Here is a 9,385-nt window from a genome sequence, read left to right as displayed (position 1 = left end):
GATTGGCTAAGAGTTTATTTTCCTCAAAAGTAAGGAAAACGCAAGAGCATATAGCACTAGAAAAACCTGTCCCTTATAGACTACTAGCTAATAATTCTCGGTAATGTAATTTACCTTAAATAATAGTAATAAAAATATCCCTATTATTTATTTGGCAACTAAATTATAATAAATTTTTTAACTATGTAAAAATAGTAATAATAAAAAATAAAAACATTTCCCATATCAATTTTTTTATTATGTTCTAATGATCTTTATATTATGAATTATGTTATGAATTGACCGTAAAATCATATATATATTAAGTAAAACATACTTGACAAACCATACTTATTAGATACCATTGATTTTCTTCTTTTCTTGGCAACTTTACCTTTGGCCGTAGTCTACAAATTATGCGTTTTGCCCTGAAAAGTTGTGGAAATTTCGGTCATATTTTGAAAAAATCTGGCAGGGATTTTTGTAAATTCAATTAAACACTGTCAAAATTCATAATTTTAGGTGTCCAAAATGTTTTTGATGGTGCTAAATCTATTTCTACCATCAAAAACATGATTCAAACACGGCATCTTCAAGATTTTTAATTTTTTTTTACCTAAATTCGAGCTACTTTTAACTGTTAAAACAATTACTCCACTTCCATATATTAATCAACTTTCAGCAAAAGAGAGACATCTACTCCCGAGATTCTTGTCTTATAAAAGGGCGACAAGAATTCTTGTCAGTTTCATGGCAGATTGAAAATGTCGACAATGTGGTGGTATTAGTGAACAAAATATCTTTAATTTTATGAAGGTCGTCATACCTTTCTATTGGGCAGTGTGTGCGTATGAAACTTACGAAGTTAGTTACATTTATTTATTTATTTGAAAATGCGGTTCCTCCGGCTGGTTTACAGGTGTAGAGTTACGGTCAATCACATCATTTTACAGTATACTTTCGAACATAAACTCAGGAGGCCGTAGTCTAACTAGCTGCAGGAATAGCTTTGAAATTTATGGAAATTTTTGTCGTAATATTTGGCAAGGATTTTTGTAAATCCAAGTTAAAGTTGTTAAATTTCAAAATTTTAGGTGTTCTAAATGTTTTTATGGTGTTGAATCTATTCCCACCATCAAAAACACGATTCAAACACTGCTTTTACAAGATTTTTTGAATTTTTTTCCCAGATTCCGATAATTCCTCTGCCTCGGTAGACGACTCCACTTAGGTGTGCCAGATCCAATTCTTGTTATATATAGATGTGACAAGCCTGTGGAGTACCTCATTCGTTTTGGGTGGCTAATTTGCTAGCAATGGCGAATTTGTTGTATTCTGAGCGACCAGTGCTGGAAGGTGCTGAGTTTTGTATAAAATTTTCCTTTCCTATCCTACTTGCATTGGCGGTGTCATGCGCAATCTTGTTCCAAGTGAGAAAACGGAGGTTGCCACCGGGGCCGTTTTCGTTGCCGATCTTTGGAAACCTACACCTCCTGCTCGGACACCTTCCACACCAAACCCTAGCAACTTATAAGTGATCAGAGGCGCACACTGCTCTCACACAACACAGAACTAACTATTGAACACAAGAACATGAGAACTTGCTTTCATTGATCAGATATATATACATGCTGGAGAAGTTTCTGGAGCAGGTTCAGTCGGTGGCTTGTTGGAGAAGCCTCCCTATTGTCAATGTATCCGCCGACTTCTAGAACAGCGGCTGATTTCTAGATACAACATTAAATGATTGTTGAATATTGCTGACAGGTTGTTGGAATTACTTATGGTTTCCAACACTCCCCCTTAATTCCAACTACATACAATAAACAAGACACTATACTCTTAATTGTCATGCCTGCTGGTCTAAGTCTCAGCTAGGCTTACAACATAATTTGGGTTTTCTACAATGTACATCTTATTTCTACATATTTCAAATTTAGCCTTTCCAAGAGGCTTGGTGAATATGTCAGCCACATTTTCATTTGTATTACAATATGATAAGTCAATTTCATTTGATTGCAATTTTTCTCTTACAAAATGATGTTGTGTCTCAATGTGTTTTGTCCTTGCATGATATATAGGATTGTTTGCTAATTTGATAGTGCTTTGATTGTCACAACTGATTACTGTAGGTGCATTTTGTGTTTCCCCAACATCTTCAAGTATTCTCCTAAGCCATATTGCTTCACAGGTAGCACTGCATAATGCTTTATATTCAGCTTCAGTGGATGACAATGAAACTGTTGGTTGTTTCTTACTGCTCCATGATATTGGACCTGAACCAATATTGAACATGTATCCAGTAGTGGATTTCCTATCATCTGGATTTCCAGCCCAGTCAGAATCAGAATAACCTGCCAATTCAACATCAAATTCATCAGTATACATAATACCAAAATTAAGTGTTCCTTTCAGATATCGAAGGACTTTCTTTGCTGCTTTCCAATGGCTTTCACAAGGCTTAGCCATGAACTGACTAAGTATGCTGACAGAATATGCTATATCTGGCTTGGTAGTGGTGAGATAGTTCAGACTTCCCACCAGTTGACGATACATAGTTCCATTCACCTCTTTGGTTCCATCATCACTGCACAATTTGACATTCTGTTCTAAAGGAGTAGATGTTGCCTTGCATTTAATCATATTGAATCTTTTAAGGATTTCCCTTGTATATTTGCTTTGTGTGATTAGCGTCTTACCAGGCTCCCGCCAAACTTCAAGACCTAAACAATAATGCAATTCACCAAGATCCTTCATCTCAAATACATGTGACAACTGATTTTTAATTTCTTCAATCAACTTGCATGCATTTCCTGTTATGATTAGATCATCAACATATATAGATATTAAAGCAACATTCTTGTCTTTATCTTCCTTGATGTATAAGTTAGGATCATTCTTTCTTCTTATAAAACCTTTCTCATAAAAGAAAGAATCAATTTTCACATACCATGACCTTGGTGCTTGTTTCAAGCCATATAAAGCTTTCTTTAACCTGCAAACCAAATGCTCCTGTCCCTGTTTTACAAACCCTTCAGGCTGAAGTAAATAAACTTCTTCTTTTAACTCACCATTCAAAAATGTAGATTTGACATCTAACTGATGCATTTTCCAATTATATTTTGTAGCTAACGCAATCATGATTCTAATTGTGTTCAACTTAGCTATAGGTGCAGAAGTATCTTCATAATCAATTCCCTCCTTTTGTGAATATCCTTTAGCAACAAATCTAGCTTTATGTTTATCAATACTTCCATCAGCATTAAATTTTGATTTATAAAGCCATTTGCATCCTATGGGAACTTTGTTTTTAGGCAATTCTGTTAATTCCCATGTGTCATTCTTCATTATAGAGTTATATTCTTCATTCATTGCATTTCTCCATTCTTCATATTCTTTAGCTTCATCATAGCTTGAAGGTTCTACAACATTCATAACATGAGACATTAATGCATAATCTTTATACTTTACAGGTACCTAACTTTGACGTGATGATCTTCTTGGAGTTTTACTGCTTTCATCTTTCTTTTGGCTTTGTAGAGTCTCCTCTCCTCTCTTTGGAGTATCATGACTGCTTGATGCTCCTTGCTCTTGAGCTTGTACCTGTTCCTGTGCTTGTTCATGTTCTTGTTCAACACTTGTGTCTAATTTGACATAGTCATCAATATCATGCCATATACTAGTTTTATTTATTTTATCACCTTCATTTGCATTCTCATGAAACACCACATCCCTACTTGCAAGCAGTCTATGAGTACTGGGATCAAACAACTTGTATGCTTTCTGATTATCACAATAACCAATAAATATGCACTTAATTGACTTTGCATCAAGTTTTCTTCTTTCATCTTTTGGAATGTGAGCAAATGCCTTGCAACCAAAAACTCTTAAATGACTCACTTTTGGTTTGTACCCATAAAATGCTTCAAAAGGTGTTTTAAGCTCTAAACTTTTGGTTGGACTTCTATTTTTCAAATAAACAGGAGTATTAATGGCTTCAGCCCCAAAAAAATTAGATATATTTTTACCTTGAAGCATACTACGTGCACATTCAACTAGTGTTCTGTTTTTCCTCTCAGCAACTCCATTTTGCTGAGGTGTATGTGGCACTGTAAATTGTTGTTGAATCCCATTGCTTTTACAATATTGATTAAATTCTCTTGATTTGAATTCTCCCCCTTGATCAGATCTCAAGATTTTGATATAATTACCAGTTTGTTTTTCTACTATATTCTTAAATTCTTTAAAATACTCAAAAACATCACTCTTTTTTCTTATGAAATAAACCCATGTATATCTAGATCTATCATCCACAAAAATAAGAAAATACCATGCTCCACCAATAGATCTAGTTTGCATAGGTCCACATACATCAGTATGAATTAATTCAAGTATTTCCCTTTGCCTTTTTTCTTTATGTATAGGAAATTCCTCCCTATGTTGCTTGCCAAGTACACATGCTTCACATTCAATATGATCATTTTTCAAGACAGGAAGACCTTCAACCATAGTGTTCTTTTGAAGTAGCATTAAATCTTTGTGATTTAGATGTCCATACCTTTGATGCCATAAATCTACTGTTGATATTGCTGTAGATGCCAATGCTTGATGACTTTTCCTGGTCACATCCAGCTTATACAAGCCTCCAACTCTAGTTCATGTGGCAATAACCTTGTATTTATCTTGAATGTCTTTTACTACACACTGTGATTTAACAAATTCCACCTTCAAATCTTGGTCAGTAATAGTAGAAACAGAAATTAAATTCTTTTTGATATCAGGGACATACATCACATTATGAATCTGTTTCTCTTGTCCATTAGGCAAATTCACACCTATTACTCCATAACCTTGAACTTTAAGTGATCTGTTATCTCCTAGGCAAACATATGTTCCATCAATATTATCATGATATTCATCAAACCACTCCTTATTACAAGACATATGGAGTGATGCACCAGAATCAATGAGCCAAGCATTCTTATCATCATTTTCCACAGACAATGCAGCATCAGAAACAAACAGTTTAAGATTTTTAAATCCATCATTGATATCTTTGTCCACAAAATTTCCATTATGCCTTCTGTTTCTCTGCCTAGACTCATTATATTTCCTTTTATAGCAATCTTTAGAATGATGCCCAGGTTTGCCACAATAATAACACTCATCATTCTTCTTTGGAAATTTAGACTGTATCATACCTTTTTTCTTTGCTTGAAACTTGCCTCCTTTGTTCTTGTCCCATGGCTTGCCTTTGTATGGATATTTGCCCTTGGCCACCAATGCCAAATCTGAACTACTAGAGCCCAAAAAGTTCTTCATCCTCTCCTCCTCTTGTAGAAGAATCCCTGTCAATTCATCGAATGAAGGGGGTTTCTCTCTGGCTGCAAGACTTGAAACAAAAATTTGATAATCTTGCACTAGGTCATTTAATATGATAGTGACTAAGTCAGTATTAGACGCCTTTTCACCAATATCTCCTAACTTATCACTTAAATCTTTGACACGAGATATGAAATTGCTTATACTTTCATTTGCTTCCATTTTTAAAGATAAAAGCTTAGTCTTCAAAAACAAGATCCGATTTGTATTTGTTGTTTCATACAAACCCTTCAATGTATCCCATGTTTCTTTTGATGTCTTGCAGTCTCTGATATGAGGAATAATGTTGTCCTTTACGGACATGCATAGCAACACCTTTGCTTTTGTCTCCCTTCTCTCCCAATCTGGAATAGAACCTGCAGTAGTGGGTTTGGGCTCATCCCCACACACAATGGACCACAAGCTATTTCCTTCTAAAATAGTCATTAACTTAAATTTCCAATTCACATAATTTTCTCCATCAAGTTTGGTGGATTCATTCATATAATTATCAAGCAACAAATTTTCCATGATGAGAAACTTTCTCCAATCACCAAATTTTTCTATCTTTCACAACTTCAATATTTCCTTATTCAATAATAAAGTGTCAAGATAAGCCAAATTTCTGACAAGAAATAACTCTGGACTCTTATTCTGTTGTTTATCACATCCACTAATGATTCAAAGCAAAGCCAACAAAGACAAATTGACCATAATCAACCAGATGTTGTTTTCCTTTTTTTTTTACTGGAATACCACTTCAAATATTGGAACACCAACACCAAAAACAGGTCCACACAGCTATACCCATCTTCAGCTTTTGAAACATCATTAACAGAATCGCCAATTAATTGAGCATAAACATAACAGATTTCAGATATTTAGCTGACTGGACAGTTTATCCCAACATAAATATTTACAAGAAGTTTTGAACCATAATGATCTAAATCGTTCAAATACCATCAAATAATTTTCAAGTTTGCCTTATGACTTAGCAGATCCATATATGTGATATATATGAAGATTAACTCGCACAAAATTTATTTATATCGAGAGCAAAATATTACTGCAAATCGCATGCTAACAGAATGCATGGAACTTTTACAAATCCGACTTACTCAGAGTTTTTCCGGCATGCTTACCACACCAATACAGAGAGAGCTCCCAGCAGCCACACCAATACAGAGAAAGCTCCCAGCAGACTACGATCCTGCGACCTTCAATCCCACTTCTGACACCAGTATCTGCAGCGTTCTTTCAAAAAATTGCAGCTTGATTCAGTGCTCTTCACTCAACTCAAAACACACAGCACAGAACTTACACATAGCGCCTTTCACACAGGTTTTTCTGCCCTCTCTTACCAACAATTCTGAGCACACTCTCAATGCTTTACTTGCACACACAGCAGGCTCACACACTCAGCGCTCAACCTTCGCTCACAGCTCACCAATACTTACTGAGCTCACAACTGGCTCTGATACCATATAAGTGATCAGAGGCGCACACTGCTCTCACACAACACAGAACTAACTATTGAACACAAGAACCTGAGAACTTGCTTTCATTGATCAGATATATATACATGCTGGAGAAGTTTCTGGAGCAGGTTCAGTCGGTGGCTTGTTGGAGAAGCCTCCCTATTGTCAATGTATCTGCCGACTTCTAGAACAGCGGCTGATTTCTAGATACAACATTAAATGATTGTTGAATATTGCTGACAGGTTGTTGGAATTACTTATGGTTTCCAACACAACTCTCTCTCTCAAATGCGGGCTCTCATGTCTCTGCGCCTGGGGTCCTCTGCCGTCACCCTAGTCGTCTCCTCCGCAGATATGGCCAAGGAATTTCTCAAGAATAATGATGACCTTTTCGCTGGAAGACCTCAATCCATGGCTGCTAAGTATTTGTCGTATAATTTCTCTAACGTGGGCTATGCTCCGTATGGTGCTTACTGGAGACAAATGCGTAAGATCTGTGTTTTACAGTTGCTGAGCTCCAAACGCTTGGATTCCTTCCGCTTCATAAGAGAGGAGGAAGTGTGTAGTATGATTCATTCTATTATTGAAGACAGTGAGGGCTCTCATGTTCCCGTAAGCATTAGCAAAGCTGTGTCAACACTTGCGACTTCTATTATCTGCAGGATGGCCTTCGGCAGAAAGTATTCGGACCAACGGTCAATTGAGAGCATCAAAGAAAGTTTTCTGTTAGCCGGTACTTTCAATATCGCAGATTATATACCATACTTGGCGTGGCTGGATTTGCAAGGTTTGGGACGGCAATTTAAGAGAATACACAAGACGGTAGACCATTTCTTCAACAATGTGATAGAGGAACACGTTGCGCGGAATGACCCAACGTCACCCCTGATCTTGTGGACGTTTTGCTTGCAATCTGTGCAGATACTGATACGGAATTCCAAATTAAACGAAAACATATTAAAGGCGTCATTGCTGTACGTCAAATGTTTTTTCACAATAAAACATTCAATTTCAATGACTTTTAAAAAGTAGAGATTGGTGTACGTTGTCTTTGCAGGATATGTTCGCCGCGGGAATGGACACGTCATCGATTGCGATAGAGTGGGGAATGTCCGAAGTGCTGAGAAACCCGCCATTGCTGAAGAAGCTTCAGGAGGAGCTTGAACGCGTGGTTGGAATGGAGCGTATGGTACAAGAATATGATCTGCCTTGTCTCGTTAATTTACAAGCTGTGGTGAAAGAAACGCTTAGACTCCACCCACCACGGCCTCTTGCCATTCTCCATTTATCTTTGGAGGATTGCAGTGTATCGGGCTATGAAATCCCTGGTGGCACTTGCGTTCTGCTCAACCTTTGGGCGATTGGGAGGAATCCAAAGTCGTGGGAGGATGCAGAAAGTTTCAAGCCAGAGAGGTTCATGCAGGAAAAAACTGGGGCGGAAGAGGTGGATGTAAATGTTCAGAACTTTGAGTGGATTCCATTTGGAGCGGGACGGAGAGGATGCCCCGGACAGCAATTGGGAATGCTGGTTGTAGAGTTTGGGATGGGGCAGTTGTTGCATTGTTTCAACTGGAGGCTCCCGGGGAAGATGAATGGGCAGGAGTTGGATATGAGTGAAAGGTTTAATGGACTGACACTGCCCCGGGCTTATGAACTCGTGGCTGTTCCAACTCCTCGACTCTCTGTACTCTGATTTTATGTTGACGTTCCGAACGGTCTTCCTTGGTTTCAATAAAATAGACACATGTTTATCGTGTTTGGTTTAGGTTAATGTCGTGTTGAAATAATAGATCTCTCGAAGCCACGCATGTTTTCTAAGTTATTGCGAAGGTTTTGCATTTTCACTACCGGAAGTTTAGAGAAGCAATTGAGATTGAAAAAAGGCTAAATAATTTCAATAGAGATAACTGGTCGAAGATCAACTGTTTGTTGGATCCCTGCCCTCTCCTCCTAGTTGGTTTACTAATCTTCTGAGTTTATTAGAATGATTTGAGTTTTATTTAATAGCTCTATTAATAAGTTATACAATATTAATATCAAGAAGAACATTACTATTATTAACTATTAAATAAGAATATTATAATAATTAAAGTTATAATATCAATGTCAAAGTTTTAGGAGTTATAAGTCCATAATTTTTGTTTTTGTCCTACTAGTGTTTTTATAATTTTCCATCAGTTCCTTTCCCGTAGATTTATTTGATGACCCCTTATATGACTATCATAATGGGATTATAAATGATTATTAATCTAAAATTTATTAGATAAATTAAATATACATGTTTAATTATTGGGCTCTACTAATAGGTTATACAATCCATTAGTAACATTAGGATAATACTATTACTAGCTATTAGATAATAATAATATAATTTTAAATCTATAATATAGTATTACAGTTATAATGATATTAGGGTAATAGATACACACTATTATTAATATTAATCACTATTAAATATTTTAACTTAAATATAGTAACTTTTTACTTATTTATTAACATTCCTATAACTATTCTTAATATAAGTTAGTTAAGCATTATAATATTAAAATGAAATATTCATAAAATCA

At 36.1% G+C, this 9,385-nt stretch overlaps 1 pseudogene; it reads left to right on the top strand.

The window, feature by feature from the left end:
* The first annotated feature begins 1,295 nt into the window (after window positions 1–1,295).
* Window positions 1,296–8,511, top strand: LOC149233300 (cytochrome P450 71AU50 pseudogene; annotated as a pseudogene).
* The last annotated feature ends 874 nt before the right edge of the window (window positions 8,512–9,385 follow it).

Source organism: Pinus tabuliformis, chromosome J (genome assembly GCF_031772625.1).
Source record: "Pinus tabuliformis cultivar Carrire ecotype Pingquan chromosome J, CPIR1, whole genome shotgun sequence".
In the NCBI taxonomy this organism is placed as follows: Eukaryota; Viridiplantae; Streptophyta; class Pinopsida; order Pinales; family Pinaceae; genus Pinus; species Pinus tabuliformis.
Note: the sequence above shows the minus strand (reverse complement) of the source record. Positions and strands in the feature narration are given on the sequence as shown.